Below are 21,618 nucleotides of genomic sequence, written 5' to 3' on the forward strand. Positions count from 1 at the left end.
TGCATGTGGAGTTTGTAATGCATGTTTATGTTTTGAATGGCTTGAATGGAGTTGGATAGCCTTAATTTATGTTCTGTTGTTTTCTGGGCAGAGGGCGCGCTCGATCCCACGAGTTCGTAGGATCGAGCGCGGCCTGTTGATTGATGAGACAGTAACTCGGCATTTTTGGGTGCGCTCGATCCCACAAGTTCGTAGGATCGAGCGCAGCCCTTGAATTTCTTGGGCAACACGTAGCGCATTTGTGGTGCGCTCGATCCTACGAACTCGTAGGATCGAGCGTGGTACTATTCATCCGAAAAAAAAAAATTGTTTCCTCGGCTCTTTGTGTTCGATTGTAGTTAATTATTCGAGATTAGAAGATTAGAAACGCGGTCTCACAATGACGGACAAACTCAATAGCCAAAGTCCATCAACTCAAACGGTTCAAAAATCCCAAATTCAAACCGGTGGGTGCTAATCTAATCTAAAAGGGTGATTACTAACTAAACATATTTAATCTGTAATATAAGACATTTGGCGACGCAAAAACACGTCGCAAAAGATCAATAATTTTTTTTTCAAATAGGGGTGCGCTCGGTCGGTTAAAAATTGCCGACCGAGCGCCCTCCCCTAACCCAACTCTCGGGTTGGGGATTTCTAGGCTGCGCTCGGTCTGCCAAAAAGAGTAGACCGAACACAACTCTGAGCAGACTCTTTCCCCTGTTTCCAGCAGCAAAATTTGATCATTACAATCCATTCAAATCCATATATGACAAGTCTAAAACATGTATCAATACCAAGAACAAGATCTACACATGTTCATAAGTCTATATCAGATTCATCTAGTGATGTTACTACAAGAAAATCAAGCTTATACTCTAGTATTCAACGAGTACAACATATATACAAAACTCTTGTTTCTTTCTAACACTACACCATTCATAATACATGTTCCCTTGCTTAAAAACTCGAGTCCTCACATGCTAAGCTTTATCTCGATCTATCCTTGTCGTTGTTGACTCGATCTTGCCCCACCTATTGCCATGCATACATACAAACAAAGCAATAGCCGGATAATTCCGGTGAGAAACATAATTCCCAGTATAAACGATATGAACATGCTAAGGCTTTAAACAAAACACAATGCATGTTTAAAAAAAAAGGATATCAAGTCTGAAACAAAGAGTTCTTGGTTCTTGGGATCCCGGGGAATAAAATCTTTAACTAACCACCAAATATCCCTTTCGAGGTGGCGTCAAACATCTTAAATCCCCTGACTTTGGTACAATTATAGTAAGTCATCTAGCTCTAGGATTAAATCTATATCTCTTGTCACTTACTACAACTTACCAAACATCAATTGCAATCTAGGCCGCCAGGCCCTCTATGCGTGTTGGTTTTGGCTCAAGAGGATTGCATACAAAACTAATGCAAATCAATATATAACAAGCCAAATCCATACATACAATTCATACTAAACAAGCAAGGTCAAGTAAGAATACAAACAAGTAAATCAACTAAGCATACATGTATGTGGTTTAAGGAAAATCGAGAATTGTATCTATCTCGAATACTCTGTCCCTTCAAGGTTGTATCGATTTATACCTTTCTTTGTCAATTCTGAAAGTACTTCAAATCTGAAAACATAACATCAAGAACATATCTTAAAATCAGCTCAACTTTCCAACTCAATTCTTCAAAGACAAATGGTTCCAAACCTTGTTCTTGTCTATTCCGATGTCGCCGCTAAACTCTCGTACTCGAAAAACTATAAAAATAGGCTGAAATATATGAGAACAAACCACCATATCAGTCTTTAATCTTATACAGTTCTCAGCTGCAAGAATCCTAAACAAATTCATGTTAATTTTGTGAATCGGCGGCGTAACGGTACAAAATCGGTAACCGAAACAATAACCAAATCAATTCTAACATTCAACCAACTTCATATCAGATAAAATATATCACAAAACCAGAAACTCAGAATTAAAAAAGGTTTGAACATAGCTGGAACCTCATAACAGTTACATACGTCATGAGTTCTTCGATCCAACATCAACATACATTCAATATTATCTCAAGATCGTATAAAAGCAACCAAATATGATCTTCAACACTATAATTTCGAAATATGATGACTCCTGGAGATACTTACATCAAATTTTAGCTCGTGAAAAGAGGATCGCAACGTTATGTCCGAATCAAAATTCGGATAACCGGATCTTGAGATATCGGATTTTGAAGATGAAGTTTGGCTTTGGAATTCTGAATTCTTGATTTCTTGCTGCAAGGTGGATAAAATTCTGATAAAACACGTTGATATAGAAGGATACAACAAGTGTCCAAGTTAATTTTGCCATATTTGCACTTTGGCCCCTCAAGTTTCCACTATTTGCAATTCAGTCCCCAAAAACTCAAAATAATTCAATTTCAATCCTAATTAAATTAATAATATTAGAATTTAATTCTAAATTCCAAATATTCCCAAATTAAATATTCTCGGATTAAAATTAAATAATCCCGGCCTTACATTTCTCCCCCACTAAGGCATGAGTTTGTCCTCGAAATCATAAACAATCTGTATAAGCAGTCTGTATACGCATAAGATAATGAAATAACAGAAAACAGAATAAGAACTCACATCAATGAAACAATTCTGGAAATATATGTCTCATATCTGACTCACTCTCCCAAGTCGCTTCTTCAGTGCCATGTCGACTCCACTGAACTTTAACCAACTGAATTGTCTTGTTTCTGAGCTGTTTGTCCTTACGATCAAGAATATGAATAGGTTGCTCAAAATAACTGAGAGTCTCATCGAGTTCAGCTTCATCAAGCTGAAGAATATGGGAAGGATCAGGCTGATACTTCCGCAGCATAGAGACGTGGAATACATCATGAATATCAGACAATGATGGAGGAAGAGCGAGTCAATAAGCAAGATCGCATATCTTCTCGATAATCTCATACGGACCGATAAAACGCGGAGATAACTTCCCTCTCTTGCCAATTCTGACTGTACCTCTAAACGGAGAAATCTTCAAGAATACTCTGTCTCCCTGATCAAAAGATAGAGGTCGTCGTCTGATATTTGCATATTTTGCTTGTCTGTCCTGAGCTGTTTTCATTCTTTTCTGAATCAACTTCACCTTCTCAGTCATTTCACGAATCATATCAGGCCCAACATCAGGTACCTCAGATGCTTTTAATGGAGCCATCTCAATGCTGGTCTGATAACTGTTATTGTAAGAAAATTCTGCAAGTGGTAATGAATCTTTCCAACTAGTACCAAAGTCTAGTACTATTTCTCTCAACATATCCTCAAGTGTCTGGATAGTCCGCTCTGACTGTTCGTCTGTTTGAGGATGATAAGCTGTACTCAGATGCAATTGAGTACCAAGAGCTTGTTGCAAACAATGCCAAAAGTGTGATGTAAATCTAGGGTCTCGATCTAAAACTATAGATTTAGGCACACCATGTAATCTTACCACTTCTCTGACTTAGATATCTGTCATCTGATCATGTCTGTACATCATTCTGTACGGAATAAAATACGTTGATTTTGTCAATCTGTCAATAATCACCCAAATGGCATCACATCCTCTGGATGAACATGGTAGCTGTGTAACAAAATCCATGGAAATGTGATCACATTTCCATTCTGGAACTGATAAACTCTGCAATAGACCACCTGACTTCTTTCTTTCAGCTTTTACCTATTGGCAAATTAAACATTTGGATAAAAATTTGGTCACATCTGACTTTATTTGTTTCCACCAGTACTGCATTTTCAGATCATTATACATTTTTCTGCCACCAGGATGAATACTGAATCTACTACTATGAGCCTCTTTCAATATCTGTTGTATCAAGTCTGAAACATTTGGGACAACAAGTCTGTTATTCACATATAACACATCATCAACACTGACCTGATATTCAGATTGATGCCCAGTTCTGATCATATCGATCGATTTCTTAATATTCTGATCCACTTTCTGTGCTTCTTTAATTCTCATCAGAAGTTCTGGCTCAGCTTTAATAGCACAAACTCTGATAGGTTGCATATCTGCTTCAAATACTAATTCAGAAATACAACAGTCTTCTACCAATTGAGATACACCTATCGTAGACAAGGATAAGGAATATACCTTTCTACTTAAGGCATCTGCAGCTGCATTAGATTTTTCTGGATAATATTTAATCTCGCAATCAAAGTCTTTCAATAAATCAAGCCATCTACGCTGTCTCATATTCAATTATGACTGCGAAAACATATATTTTAAGCTTTTGTGATCAGAAAAGATTTCAAACTTCTCACCATACAGATAATGTCGCCATATCTTCAATGCAAAGACGTTAGCGGCAAGCTCAAAATCATGGATAGGATACCGAGTTTCATGTGGCTTTAACTATCTTGAAGCATAAGAAATAACATGACCTCGCTGCATAAGCACACAACCCAGACCCTTGTGAGAAGCATCACAATAAACAACAAAATCACCTGTACCTGAAGGAAACGTCAAGACAGGTGCACTGGTAAGCCTCTTCTTCAGCTCCACAAAACTAGGTTCACAAGCTTCAGTACAAACATACGGCATATTTTTCTGAGTTAATTGTGTAATAGGCTTGGCAATACTGGAAAAATCTCGGATAAATCTACGATATTATCCTGCTAAGCCCATAAAACTCCGTATTTCTGGTACTGATGTAGGTCTAGGACAATTAAGTACAGCCTCTACCTTTCTTGGATCCACTGAAATTCCATCACCTGAAATGATATGCCCAAGAAACACCACTTTCTGCAACCAAAACTTACATTTTGATAACTTGGCATATAATTTCTCATTTCTCAAAGTTTGTAAGATGATTCGAAGATGTTCAGCATGATCAAGCACATTCTTAGAATAGATCAAAATATCATCGATGAAGATAATGACAAAATCATCTAAATATTTTTGAAACACTCTATTCATCAATCCCATAAATACTGCAGGAGCATTGGTTAAACCAAAAGGCATGACAATGAATTCATAATGTCCATACCTTGTTCTGAAAGCAGTTTTAGGGATATCTTCATCTCGTACCCTTAACTGATGATATCCGGATCGCAAATCAATCTTAGAATAGATAGCTGAACCCTGTAACTGGTCAAACAAATCATCTATTCTAGGCAGTGGATATTTATTCTTTATCGTTACCTTGTTCAGTTGACGATAATCTATACACAATCGCATAGACCCATCTTTCTTTCGTACAAAAAGTACCGGAGCGCCCCAAGGTGAAACGTTCGGCCTAATGTACCCTTTCTCTATCAAATCTTCTAACTGTTCTTTTAGCTCCTTCAATTCAATTGGTGCCATTCTATAAGGAGCTTTAGATATCGGTTGCGTACCTGGCATTAACTCAATGCTGAAGTCTATTTCCCGAACTGGAGGTAAACCAGGAATTTCATCAAGGAATACATCAGCAAATTCATGCACTACCGGAATATCTGTCACTACTGGACTGGATTTCACTACATCTACGGCATAGATAAAAAAATCCTTCTGCCCCTCTCTGCAATAAACGATAACACATATATCAAAGGAATTTTGGCTCTAGAACCCTTACCATATAATTTCCATTCCTCTGCCATTTCAGGTCGAAATCTAAACACTTTCTGGAAACAGTCCACAGTTGCCCTGTACTTGGTTAACATGTCTATACCGATAATTCAATCAAAATATGATAATCCAAGTACTATGCAATCCAAATCAATCATGTTTACATCATATTGCAAGGCACAATTTTTAAGTAATCGAACAGAAACAATGCCTTCACCCAAAGGTGAAGAAATAGCAACAACAGTAGGCAATGGCTCAGATGATAAAGAATGCATCATAGCAAATTTTTCAGATATAAATGTATGTGATGCACCTGTATCTATCAAAACATAGGCAGGATAATCATAAATAGAGCAGTTACCTGCTATGACATCGTCAGGTGCTGCCTGAGCCTGATCCTCAGTAAGTGCAAATACTCGAGCCTGTTGCCTAGGAGGTTGAGTCATAGTCTGGCTTCCTCCTGGTCGAGTTTGTTGCTGTGGCTGAAATGAATGCACTGATTACCTTTCTGCTTGAGGGACTGGTCGAGAAGAACTTGCACCAGTGGTTCTATCAGTTGCTCTTTGAGGACATACCTTGGCATAGTGACCAGGTTGACGACAAATATTACAAACAACTGATACACCTCTAAACTGATCAGTAGCATTTCGACCACCACACTTTCCACAATAAACCCCTGAAGCTACAGAACTCTGATTGGAACCAAGCTGTCACAGCCCACTAGAACTAGATGAACTACTGCCAGGCTTCTTAAACTTTTTACCTTTAGGTTTGAATCTCGAATCCTTTCTGCCACTGCTTCCACCCTCAAATCTGTAGGATGGTTGCTAAAATGGTGGCGGATTCTGTGGCACTGATGCTGATACAGGCTATTGAGGTGGCTGTGGAATAAACGGTGCCCCTCTTTGTCACAATAAACCTGCTTCTGCTCCCTTAGATTTATTCAGTGCTTCAGAAAAATTATTGGGTCGTCCACTGTTCACTAAAGTAAACAAATCTGGATTGAGGCCATTAATAAACTGGCCTGACATAGCTTCATCAGTTGCTGCTATATGTGGGGCAAGTTTTAGAAGACTTGAAAATTTGGCCACATATTCTTCGATATTCAAATTGTCTTGCCTCAGATTGGCAAATTCAGCACCCTTATCTTTCATGTAGGATACTGGAAAGAAACGTTGATAGAACTCGGTTTTAAAGACAATCCAGGTGATAGTCTTACCTCGATGTTCCAAAGCTCTTTTTGTAGTAATCCACCAACTCTTGGCAACTTCATGAAGTTGATGTATTACGAGTCTGATACGACGATCATCGGAATAATCTAGCGAGTCAAACAGTTGTTCTATATCTTCAAGCCAATTCTCACAATCAACTGAATTTTCGTTGCCTTTTAGTGTTGGCTGTTTGAACGACTGAAATCGTTTCAACAATGTCTCCATGGGGATTAGCAGTAGCATCCATCTGAGCAGTCGATGTACTACCTTGTTCGTTCTGAGGCTCAGCAACTGGCGGTGGTACTGGTTCTGGTTCAGCCTGAGGAACATCCAATGTCTGTTGAGTAACTGGTGCTTTACGGGGAGGCATATCTGATTTTCAAACAGATTAGTGCATAAACAATTTCATATTCTGCAATTTATCCCATCCTTCTCTGATTAGAATTCTCATGCGTTCTCAAGAAAATTCATGTTCTGACTGAGGATAATCTGGAATAATAGCTCATGCAAAGCATGCATTTATATTGAAACACATAATCATGCAATCACATAATTATTGGACATCTAAAGCATGCTTGCATATAACACACATAATCATAAATAACAGACAATCTCATGCAATATAAAACAATCAGACAAACTCAATCTACCCCGCTCATCAACTTCTATCTTAATCCAGAAACTTACGCTCTGATACCACCTGTTTTGGGGACCTCGGGTGCTAATCTAATCTAAAAGGGTGATTACTAACTAAACATATTTAATCTGTAATATAAGACATTTGGCGACGCAAAACTTTACATTTGGTGATGCAAACACACGTCGCAAAAGATCAACAAAATTATATTTTTTTTCAAATAGGGGTGCGCTCGGTCGGTTAAAAATTGCCGACCGAGCGCCATCCCCTAACCCAACTCTCGGGTTGGGGATTTCTGGGCTGCGCTCAGTCTGCCAAAAAGAGCAGACCAAGCACAACTCTGAGCAGACTCTTTCCCCTGTTTCCAGCAGCGAAATTTGATCATTCCAATCCATTCTAATCCATATATTACAAGTCTAAAACATGTATCAATACCAAGAACAAGATCTACACATGTTCATAAGTCTATATCACATTCATCTAGTGATACTACTACAAGAAAATCAAACTTATACTCTAGTATTCAACGAGTACAACATATATACAAAACTCTTGTTTCTTTCTAACATTACACCATTCATAATACATGTTCCCTTGCTTAAAAACCCGAGTCCTTATATGATAAGCTTTATCTCGATCTATCCTTGTCGTTGTTGACTCGATCTCGCCCCACCTATTGCCATGCACACATACAAACAAAGCAATAGCCGGATAATTCCGGTGAGAAACAAAATTACCAGTATAAACGATATGAACATGCTATAAGGCTTTAAACAAAACACAATGCATGTTTCAAAGAAAAGGATATCAAGTCTGAAACAAAGAGTTCTTGGTTCTTGGGATCCCGGAGAATAAAATATTTTACTAACCACCGACTCTCCCTTCGAGGTGGCGTCAAACATCTTAAATCCCCTGACTTTGGTACAATTATAGTAAGCCATCTAGCTCTAGGATTAAATCTATATCCCTTGCTACTTACTACAACTTACCAAACGTCAATTGCAATCTAGGCCGCTAGGCCCTCTATGCGTGTTGGTTTTGGCTCAAGAAGATTGCATACAAAACTAATGCAAATCAATATATAACAAGCCAAAGCCATACATACAATTCATGCTAAACAAGAAAGGTCGAGTAAGAATACAAACAAGTAAATCAACTAAGCATACATGTATGTGGTTTAAGGAAAACCGAGAATTGTATCTATCTCGAATACTCTGCCCCTTCAAGATTGTATCGATTTATACCTTTCTTTGTCGAGTCTGAAAGTACTTCAAATCTGAAAACATAACATCAAGAACATATATTAAAATCTGCTCAACTTTCCAACTCAATTCTTCAAAGACAAATGGTTCCAAACCTTGTTCTTGTCTATTCCGATGTCGCCGCTAAACTCTCGAACTCGAAACACTATAAAAACAGGCTGAAATATATGAGAACAAACCACCATATCAGTCTTTAATATTATACAGTTCTCAGCTGCAAGAATCCTAAAAAAATTCATGATAATTTCGTGAACCGGCGGCGTAACGGTACAAAATCGGTAACCGAAACAATAACCAAATCAATTCTAACATTCAACCAACTTCATATCAGCTAAAATATATCACAAAACCATCAACTCAGAATTAGACAAGGTTCGAACATAGCTGGAACCTCATAACAGTTACATACGTCATGAGTTCTTCGATCCAACATCAACATACATTCAATATTATCTCAAGATCGTATAAAAGCAACCAAATCTGATCTTCAACACTATAATGTCGAAATATGATGACTCCTGGAGATACTTACATCAAATTGTAGCTCGTGAAAAGAGGATCGCAACGCCATATCCGAATCAAAATTCGGATAACCGGATCTTGAGATATCGGATTTTGAAGATGAAGTTTGGCTTTGAAATTCTGAATTCTCGATTTCTTGCTGCAAGGTGGATAAAATTCTGATAATACACGTTGATATAGAAGGATACAACAAGTGTCCAAGTTACTTTTGCCATATTTTTACTTTGGCCCCTCAAGTTTCCACTATTTGCAATTCAGTCCCCGAAAACTCAAAATAATTAAATTTCAATCCTAATTAATTTAAGAATATTAGAATTTAATTCTAAACTCCAAATATTCCCAAATTAAATATTCTCGGATTAAAATTAAATAATCCCGGCCTTACATATGTGATTGCAATTGTGCTAGTATTGTCGTAGAAAATTGGTGACTCCTTAGCCTCTATTTCATAATCTCTCAATTGGTGTTGTATCCAATGCAGTTGGGCAGAACAACTTCCCACAGCTAGATACTCTGCTTCAGTTGTGGAAGTGGCAATGAACGATTGTTTCTTGCTAAATCATTAGATCAGTCTGTCTCCAAGAAACTTACATGATCCACTTGTGCTTTTTCTATCCAATTTACACCCTGCATAATCTGCATCTGAATATTTGTAAGGCCCGGGATTAATTAATATTAATCCGAATTTATTTAATTTTAATCCGAGTATATTTAATTTGGGAATATTTAGAGTTTTGATTTAAATTCTAATATTTTTAAATTATTTAGGATTAAAATTGAATTAAAATAAGGGCCGAGGACCAAATTGCAAATAGTGAAGAATTGAGGGACTAAACTGCAATTATGCTTGAAAGTTATCAGATTGTTAATTGATTACTCAGCATGAGTACGTGTATGTTTATGCATATTCAGAATTTTCAGAACAGAGCAAAGCCGAGAGACCATCTTCTTCATTTTCCTTTGAAATTGTGATCTTCAAATCCTTGTAACTTTTGCTTCGGTTATCCGATTTCGATTTCGTAAATTGTTCTGGAATCCTTACGACGAGGGCTTCGACCTCGTGTAAGTTTTATGTTGTGTTATATGGATTTTGAAATCAGTAAATGGCAGATAACAGATTTTGAGTTCTTGATTATGTATATCGACGTTTATGCGATTCTATTGCGAAACCGGATTGATGAATTTGTGTTATTTGTATTCAACTTTGATTCCAGCATGTATATCAATTGTTATAGCTATTGAGATGAGGTTTGGAATGATATATCAGCTGGTTTGTTGAATTGAATACACGTATAATTGGTGTTGAAGTTAGAACTGATTACGTCGGTTACCGATTTTCAATCGCTACGCCGTCGATTCGAGTTTTTGGACCGTTTTGATAGCCTATATCTGAGCTGAAATTGTTATCTAGATGTTATGAATGTTATAGCATTTTTACTCTTCAATTTCAGTCGAGTTTGAAGGCCAACGATTCAAGACTCCGAGTTAAATCGAAGAAGAAAGAGTTGAGGTTTGAAATGAGTTTGATTGACGTTCGATTAATGGTTTTGATTCGTTTATGAAATAATAGTCTTGAATGAAGCTTGATATGAGTATTTTGGTTGTTATATTTTAGATTGAAGAGATCAGAACCGAGATATTAGAAGGTATAATGACGATATCGCGATGTAGAGACTTTGAAACTCAAGAACGACTATTTTTGAGTTGGCCCGTAAAAACCACATACTTGTTTATGTTTTTTTTATTTGATTGTGATGTTTTCGATCCATCCCAGGTAGTGGATCTTTAAATTTGAGTTGATATGATGCTATATTGAATTGATTCTATGCCAAGGTTGCTGTTAACCTTATTTGCGAGTCGGTTACAAACTCGTTAGATGGATATCCATGTCAAGATCATTTATGAATCTTGATGGCCTCGAAGTTATATGAATCAGTTCTTATGCGAAGCGTTAATTTACTCTATTTGTTGAGTCGAGTTTAAATAGAGTCGATATGATTTATTTAACTCTTTCTATATGTTAATTATACTGAGATTGATTTCTCACCGGAGTTTATCCGGCTGTTGTCTTGTTTTGTATGTGTGCACGACAACAGATGGGGCAGAAGCTGGTCATCGATGTTATTGATGGCTGGGAGAGAGTCTAGCACGTGAGGACTTGGGTTGTAGATGAAGTTTTGAGATCTAAAAGCATCAAACCTTAGAACTTGTTGGTTTTGGAATGTATGTATGAAACTTGAGATAGTTTATGTCGTTTATCGTTATTTAACGACTTGTTCGATGTAACAAATACATGTATAGATGTTTGAGACCTTGTTTATGTTTATATGCATGATTTGGACCTTATATACATGTTTTAGACTTGAATTTGATAGCTTGGAATGGATCAAGAATGGCTGTTGAAAAACAGGATGAAATTCTGCCCAGGAAGCGCCCGAGCTGCAGTTTTTAGCAGCCCGAGTGCGAGCCTTCTGTTTTAGGAAAAATCAGGGGCGCCCGGGCGGCAGTTTTTGACCGCCCGAGCCCACCCCCCTTTTGAAAAAAAAAAAATTCTTGATCCTTATTCTTTCCTTATTAGATTAATGATGCTTATTTGTTAATGCCCTAAGATGAGATTAGCAATCCGAGGTCCCCACAACAGGTGGTATCAGAGCATAAGTTTCTCGGACTGAGAATAGATGAGCGGGGTAGATCGAGTCTTTTATTCTGATTTAGTTCTTCTTGAAGCATGTTTATTATCTGACTTGTTTTACATCTTTAAGAATTGCATGCTATCTGTTATCTGATATGATTGGAAGCATGAATGACTAAGACTGAATCAGATTCAACCTTTTGAGAAGGCATTGTGGACTAAAACAGACTTGTTCTATCTGATATTGAACTGTACACTAATCTGTTTGATTATCAGATATGCCTCCCCGACCAGCACCGAGAGTTAGACAGACATTGGCAGTGAATGAACCAGAACAGACCAATGCTGCACAGGTCCCAGTGACAGCAACTGAACATGGACAGGGTAGTACTTCTACTGATGATTTCAGTGATGCTAATCCGATGGAGAAACTTTTGAAACGATTCCAATCATTCAAACCACCGAAATTGCAAGGAACTGAGAATGCTGTGGAATGTGAAAATTGGTTGGAAGATATTGAGCAGTTATTCGAGTCCCTCGACTATATAGATGATCGTCGTGTCAGACTTGTGATTAATCAACTACATGGCCTTGCCAAGAGTTGGTGGATAGCGATGAAGTGAGCATTGGAAAACCAAGGTACTGTTATTACCTAGTCTGTATTTCGAACTGCTTTCTATCAGCGTTTCTTTCCTGTGTCTTATCGCAAGGACAAAGGAGCAGAGTTTGCGAGTTTGCAACAGGGACAGTTAAATATCGAGGAATATGTTGCAAAGTTCACTAGCCTGTTGAAGTTTGCTCCACATATTGCTGTTAGTGATGAAGCTCAAGCCGATCAATTTATCAATGGCTTGAATCCTGATGTGTTCACACTTGTAAATTCGGGAAGACCAAATACCTTTGCCGATGCTCTGAATCGTGCAAAGGGAGCTGAAGCAGGGATACTGAGACAAAGAGGAGCACAGTTTGTGCCACAGCCAGTGAGACAGCCGCAAGAGCAGCCACAGATTCCACCACCACCTCGATTTGAAGCTGGAGGAAGTAGTAGTGGAAAGAAAAATTTCTTCAAGGGCAAAGGGAAATAGCTTAAACGTCCTGGTGGTGGCTCCTCTAGTTCCAGTGGATCTCGACAGTCTCGAGCTAGACAGAGGTTCGATGTATATTGCACCAAGTGTGGAGGTCGACATACCAGTGAACAATGCTGAGGAGTTTTTGGTACTTGTCACATTTGCAATCAGACAGGTCATTTTGCACGAGTCTGCCCACAGCGTGGTTCTGGAGGTGCACAGAGAGCTGGATCATTGAGACCAGTGGTTCAATCAGGATCTTCTGTGCATTCATTTCAGCCACAACCAGCAGCACAGGGTAGAACAGGAGGAGGAGTAGGTCAGTCAGTGAATCAACCTCCGAGGCAACAAGCAGGAGTGTTTGCATTGACTGAAGAGCAAGCACAAGCGGCACCAGACGATGTGATTGCAGGTAACTGTTCTCTTTATGGTTATCCTGCCTATGTCTTATTTGATACGGGTGTGTCGCATACCTTCATATCTGAACACTTTGTTACGTTGTATTCATTGCCTGTTGAGTCATTAACTACTGTAGTGTCTATATCTTCACCGTTGGGAAAAGGTATAGTATCAGTGAAGTCTGTTAGAAACTGTGTACTACAGTATGAAGGTAATGAAGTTGAGCTTGACTGTATCGTTTTGGTTTGTCTGATTTTGACTGTATAATCGGTATCGATATGTTAACCAAGTACAGAGCAACAGTGGACTGTTTTCAGAAGATCGTGAAGTTCAAACCTGATATGACTGATGAATGGAAATTCTATGGTAAGGGATCACGAGCCAGAATTCCTTTGATATCTGTTATTGCTATGACTGATTTGTTACAGAAGGGAGTAGAGAGATTTTTGATCTATGCAGTCGATATGCTGAGGACTAGTCCGAAATTGACTGATCTACCAGTGGTGAATGAGTTTGCAGATGTATTCCCTGACGAGATTCCGGGATTGCCACCATTCAGAGAGGTAGACTTCAGTATTGAATTGATGCCAGGTACATAGCCGATATCGAAAGCACCTTACCGAATGGCACCGATTGAACTGAAAGATCTGAAAGACCAACTTGAAGATTTGTTGGCCAAACAATATATCAGACCGAGTGTATCCCCATGGGGTGCTCTGGTATTATTTGTTAGAAAGAAAGACGGATCGATGAGATTATGTATTGACTACCGGCAATTGAACAAAGCAACGGTAAAAAATCGTTATCCTTTACCTCGTATCGATGATTTATTTGATCAATTGCAGGGATCGTTGGTATATTCGAAGATTGATCTACGATCCGGTTATCATCAGTTGAGGGTTAGAGATGAGGATATTCCTAAGACTGCATTTAGAACCAGGTATGACCATTATGAATTCATAGTCATGCCTTTTGGTCTAACGAATGCACCAACAGTTTTTATGGGATTGATGAATAGAGTATTTCAAAGATATTTAGATGACTTTGTGATTATCTTTATCGATGATATTTTGATATACTCTAAGAATCTGTATGAACATGCTGATCATCTCCGAATTGTACTGAGAAAATTAAGAGAAGAGAAATTGTATGCCAAGATATCCAAATGTGAATTTTGGTTGCAGAGAGTTGTTTTTCTTGGTCATATAATTTCAGGAGATGACATTTCGGTTGATCCGAGTAAAGTTGAAGCTGTGATTAGTTGGCAGAGACCGACATCTGTGCCAGAAATTCAAAGTTATATGGGCTTAGCTGGTTATTACCGTCGATTCATTCGAGATTTTTCATCGATAGTGAAGCCTATTACACAGCTTACACAGAAGAATGCATCATTTATTTGGTCTGAAGCGTGTGAAAGGAGTTTTATCGAACTAAAGAAGAAATTGACTACAGCGCCAGTTTTGAAAATCCCTACAGGTACTGGTGATTTTGTTGTTTATTGTGATGCTTCTCACCAGGGTTTGGGATGTATTTTAATGCAGAAAGGACATGTTGTCGCTTATGCTTCTCGACAACTAAATCCACATGAAGTCAGGTATCCGATTCATGATCTTGAATTGGCTGCAATCGTCTTTGTATTAAAGATCTGGAGACATTACTTATACGACGAGATGTTTGAAATCTTTTCTGATCACAAAAGTCTGAAGTATCTGTTCTCACAATCCGAACTGAATATGAGACAACGACGATGGCTTGATTTATTGAAGGATTTTGATTGTGAAATCAAATACTATCCGGGAAAATCTAATGCAGCAGCGGATGTCCTGAGTAGAAAGGTATGTGCTTTATCCTTGTCTACGGTAGGTGTATCTAATTTGATTGAAGATTGTTGTAGTTCTGGGTATGTATTTGAGACAGATAGAAGGCCGATGAGAGTGTATGCAATCAGTGCTGAGCCAAAATTACTAATTCGTATCAAAGAAGCACAGAAAGCTGATCAGAATGTACAAAAATCGATTGAAATGATCCGATCAGGACATTAGTCTGAGTACAAGGTTAGTGACGATGATATCTTGTATGTGAATGACCGAATAGTTGTTCCCAATATTGCAGACTTGAGACAGAATATTTTGAAAGAAGCCCATTGCAGTCGCTATAGTGTTCACCCTGGAGGCAGAAAGATGTACAACGACTTGAAGAGTCAGTACTGGTGGAAACAAATGAAGTCTGATGTGACTGAATTTGTATCTAAATGTTTGAATTGCCAACAGGTGAAGGCTGAAAGTAAGAAACCGGGTGGCTTATTACAGATTTTATCGATTTCTGAATGGAAATGGGATCACATTTCCATGGACTTTGTAACGAAGTTACCACGATCATCTCGAGGATGCGATGCTGTTTGGGTGATCATCGACAGATTGACGAAATCTGCGTGCTTTATTTCTTACCGAATGACTTATCGTCATGATCAAATGGCGGATCTCTATATTCGAGAAGTGGTAAGACTACACGGTGTGCCAAAGTCGATTGTATCTGACCGAGATCCGAGGTTTACTTCGCACTTTTGGCATATCCTACAGGAAGCTCTAGGTACGCGTTTACTTTGAGTACCGCTTATCATCCTCAAACTGACGGTCAATCTGAACGAACTATTCAGACGCTTGAGGATATGCTTAGAGCTGTAGTACTTGATTTTGGTGTTACATGGCAAAATTCTATACCACTTGTGGAATTTTCTTATAACAACAGTTATCAGACGAGTATAGAGATGGCACCATTTGAAGCATTATATGGAAAGAAGTGTCGATCGCCTTTGTATTGGGATGATGTTTCTGAGGTACCTGAGTTAGGGCTAGATATGATCAGACAGATGACTGAGAAGGTGAAACTGATACAGTAGAGAATGAGAATAGCACAGCACAGACAGTCCAGATATGCAGATATACGACGACGGCCATTATCTTTTGATCAGGGAGATAAAATGTTTCTGAAGATTTCACCGTTCAGGGGCACAGTCCGATTTGGCAAACGAGGAAAATTATCTCCGAGGTATATTGGGCCGTATGAGATTCTCGAGAAGATAGGCAATCTAGCTTATCGACTCGCTCTTCCTATGTCTTTATCTGGAATACATGATGTCTTTCATGTATCAATGTTGAGAAAGTATATATCTGATGCATCTCATGTAATTCGATCTGTTGAAGCTGAGTTGGATGTCACTCTTTGCTACTTCGAGCGACCTATTCAGATTCTTGATAGGAAGACAAATCAACTCCGATCGAAGACCATTCCATTGATGAAGATTCAATGGAGTCGGCACGGAGTTGAAGAAGCGACGTGGGAAGTTGAAGATGATATGAAACAACGATTTCCTTAACTATTCCACTGATGTGAGTTCTTATTCAGTTATTATTTATTCTTATGAGCATGCAGTCTGCATATCTATAGTGTTTATGAATTCGAGGACGAACTCATGTCTTAGTGGGGGAGAAATGTAAGGCCCGGGATTAATTAATATTAATCCAAATTTATTTAATTTTAATCCGAGTATATTTAATTTGGGAATATTTAGAGTTTCGATTTAAATTCTAATATTCTTAAATTATTTAGGATTGAAATTGAATTAAAATAAGGGCCGAGGACCAAATTGCAAATAGTGAAGAATTGAGGGGCTAAACTGCAATTATGCTTGAAAGTTATCAGATTGTTAATTGATTACTCAGCATAAGTACGTGTATGTTTATGCATATTCAGAATTTTCAGAACAAAGCAAAGCCGAGAGACCATCTTCTTCATTTTCCTTTGAAATTGTGATCTTCAAATCCTTGTAACTTTTGCTTCGGTTATCCGATTTTGATTTTGTAAATTGTTCTGGAATCCTTACGAAGAGGGCTTAGATCTCGTGTAAGTTTTATGTTGTGTTATATGGATTTCAAAATCAATAAATGGCAGATAACAGATTTTGAGTTCTTGATTATGTATATCGACGTTTATGCGATTCTATTGCGAAACCGGATTGATGAATTTGTGTTATTTGTATTCAACTTTGATTCCAGCATGTATATCAATTGTTATAGCTATTGAGATGAGGTTTGGAATGATATATCAGCTGGTTTATTGAATTGAATACACGTATAACTGGTGTTGAAGTTAGAACTGATTTCGGGATTACGTCGGTTACCGATTTTCAATCGCTACGCCGTCGATTCGAGTTTTTGGACCGTTTTGATAGCCTATATCTGAGCTGAAATTTTTATCTAGATGTTATGAATGTTATAGCATTTTTACTCTTCAATTTCAGTCGAGTTTGAAGGCCAACGATTCAAGACGCCGAGTTAAACCGAAGAAGAAAGAGTTGAGGTTTGAAATGAGTTTGATTGACGATCGATTAATGGTTTTGATTCGTTTATGAAATAATAGTCTTGAATGAAGCTTGATATGAGTATTTTGGTTGTTATATTTCAGATTGAAGTGTTCAAAACCGAGATATTAGAAGGTATAATGACGACATCGTGAAGTAGGGACTTTGAAACTCAAGAACGACTATTTTTGAGTTGGCCCGTAAAAACCACATACTTGTTTATGTTTTTTTGATTTGATTGTGATGTTGTCGATCCATCCCAGGTAGTGGATCTTTAAATTTGAGTTGATATGATGCTATATTGAATTGATTCTATGCCAAGGTTGCTATTAACCTTATTTGCGAGTTGGTTACGAACTCGTTAGATGGATATCCATGTCAAGATCATTTATGAATCTTGATGGCCTCGAAGTTATATGAATCAGTTCTTATGCGAAACGTTAATTTACTCTATTTGTTGAGTCGAGTTTAAATAGAGTCGATATGATTTATTTAATGCTTTCTATATGTTGGTTATACTGAGATTGATTTCTCACCGGAGTTTATCCGGCTGTTGTCTTGTTTTGTATGTGTGCACGAAAACAGATGGGGCAGAAGCTGGTCATCGACGTTATTGACGGCTGGGAGAGAGTCTAGCACGTGAAGACTCGGGTTGTAGATGAAGTCTTGAGATCTAAAAGCATCAAACCTTAGAACTTGTTGGTTTTGGAATGCATGTATGAAACTTGAGATAGTTTATGTCGTTTATCGTTATTTAGCGACTTGTTCGATGTAACAAATACATGTATAGATGTTTGAGACCTTGTTTATGTTTATATGCATGATTTGGACCTTATATACATGTTTTAGACTTGAATTTGATAGCTTGGAATGGATCAAGAATGGCTGCTGAAAAACAGGGTGAAATTCTGCCCAGGAAGCGCCCGAGCTGCAGTTTTTAGCAGCCCGAGTGCGAGCCTTCTGTTTTAGGAAAAATCAGGGGCGCTCGAGCGGTAGTTTTTGACCGCCCGAGCCTACCCCTCTTTTGAAAAAAAATAAAAATTCTTGATCCTTATTCTTTCCTTATTATATTAATGATGCTTATTCGTTAAATGCCCTAAGATGAGATTAGCAACCCGAGGTCCCCACAATATTCAACTAAATTGAATAGCATACAATAACCCAACATTTGGAGTTCCTTTAAGTTATTTCAAGATATGATTATTAATTAGCAGCTAAGTGGTGAGACTGTCTGGGGTCAGACTGAAATCTATCACGAAGACAAACTGAAAATAAAATATTGGGTCTACTAGAAGTTATATAAAGCAATTATCCTATTAGAACGTGATATATGGTTAGCTCAACTGGAGTTCCCCCTTCATATTTGTCAAGCTTAATTGATGAGCTCAAAGGGGTTGTTGCAGCTGAGCAGTTTTTCATGCCAAACTTTTTGAGAAGTTCTTTGGTGTATTTGGTTTGACTAATGAATATCACATTCTCCAACTGCTTCACTTGCAATCCGAGAAAGAATGTTAATATACCCATCATACTCATCTCAAATTTGTCTTGCATCAACTAGGATAACTTCTTGCACAGTTTGGGTTAGCTGACCTGAATATAAGGTCATCAACATAAATTTGAACAAAAAGTATATGATCATTCTTAGTAAATTTGAAAAATGCCTTATCTACTGTTCTTATAGTGAAATCGTGTTCAAAAAGGAATTTAGTTAGAGTATCATACCAAGTTCTGGGAGCCTATTTCAATCCATAAAGATCTTTGTTTAAATAAAAAAACATGGTCAGGAAACTGATGATTAACAAATCTTGGAGGCTGCTCTACATATAATTCTTCTTGAATATTTCCATTAACAAAGGGACTCTTAACATTCATTTGATATACTTTAAATTCCTTGAAAGATGCATAGGCGAGGAACATTCTAATTGCTTCCAGTCTTGCTACTGAAGCATAAGTCTCATCATAGTCAATGTCTTCCTCTTGCTTATATCCTTGAGCGACCAATTTTTCTTTGTTTCGAACAACAATTCCATCTTCACTGAGCTTATTTTTGTACACCCACACCCACTGAGTACATATAAAAAAATTGATGAGAAGGTCTTGGAACTAGATTCCAGACTGAATTTCTAGTAAACTGCTTAAGCTCATCTTGTATAGCTTCAACCCAGTTACTATCAATTATTGCTTCATCAATTTTCTTTGGTTCGATATTAGAAACAAAAGTTGTATCCAAAATAAGTTAAGCATTTGTCCTCTAGTCCAAACTGGATCAGAGGTTTTAGCTATCACTAGATGTTGTGGATTATTTCTATTCTATTTATATTATTGTGCATCAATGGTTTCTTGAGGAACTAAATCAGGTGAGGTAACATCAATTTGAATAGGCTCGACTAGATGGATATCAGTTAGTGCTTCATCAATTTTCTTAGGTTCGATATTAGAAACAAAAGTTGTATCCAAAATATGTTAAACATTTGTCCTCTAGTCCGAACTAGATCAGAGGTGTTACCTATCACCAAATGTTGTGAATGATTTATGTTCTATTTATATTATTGTGCATCAATGGTTTCTTGAGGAACTAGATCAGGTGAGGTAATATCAGTTTGAATAGGCTCGACTGGATGGATATCAGTTGGGGTAGTTTCAGTTCTCTCTCCATTAATTGGATGGTCAACTGGATGAACCTCGACTGTTTGGTCAACTGCACTATCACCCTCAACTGGTGGATCTACTAAATCCGGTTCTGAAGATTGGAGGGTCCATCTAATCATTAATACATCATCTTTACTATAATCCTCAAGACTTATATCTTGTTGGCGATTGGTCAGTTGAGTGACATCAGTTGACTTTTCAAGAGGTAAGGATGGGAAAAAATACTGAATTTTCATTATACCGAGGTTACCGTACCAAAAAAATATCGAATTTACAAAATTTTTGGTATACCGAAGATTTCGGTACAGTACGATAACGATACCAAATTTTTCGGTACAGTAACGGTATGAAATTTGAAAATTTCGGTATATACCAGTATACCAAAATATTATATAAGAATTTAAATATATATAATATTTTCAAACAATAAATTTGTAAAATTTAAAAAACATAAGGTTTTTTTCGATATAAACGGTATATACCGATACCTTAGCAAAATCTCGGTATACCATAAAATTTTGGTATAATCGATTTGCTAGTTATATATATCAAAATTTTCGGTATATCGAAAATTGGTATACCAAAACTTTTGGTACAGTATCGGTATACAATTTTCTTATACCGTAATTTTTGGTACGGTATACGGTACATGTTTTTCGATACGATACAGTATGGCAATAACCTTCATAGTCACTGGCACTAATATTGCACCAACCTGAATTTACTATCAAAATTGTTCCTAGTCCAATTCACATAAGAAAACTGTGATGTACACTCAACCCTGAACTTAATCAGATCCAGAAATAATCATCTTATCTTAGACAATCATGTCTCATAAAACCTTATTCCTTATCTCTGACTAAGTCAAACAACAACTATGTAAAACCATTGTTACTATTAGATCTATTCGACAAAATCAATTGAATAACATGCCAATACTAAATGTATACCCTATCTGTTCAAAATTTCCATTAGTCGAGGAATGTCCTTTCCCAGACTATTTTGATAACAGACATCCTCAATCTGTATCTCTGACGAAGTCGGACGATAAAAATACTACTTCTTTTGATACTAAATCTGGTATCAAACTATTTCTCTACAAGAGAATCTGACTATCAAACAACTAAACACTTCTGTGACTGTTTTAAAACCACCAGACTAAGGTAGCCTCCTCCGAACACACCTTCCCCTTAAACACGAAAGGCCTCTAGAGTAATACTGGCATAGGGTCGCGCTTTCTCTCCGTCTAGTCATAAATTCTCACATTCCATAGTAATTGGTATATTCCATCATT

This window comes from Henckelia pumila, chromosome 4 (genome assembly GCF_033568475.1).
Source record: "Henckelia pumila isolate YLH828 chromosome 4, ASM3356847v2, whole genome shotgun sequence".
NCBI lineage: Eukaryota > Viridiplantae > Streptophyta > Magnoliopsida > Lamiales > Gesneriaceae > Henckelia > Henckelia pumila.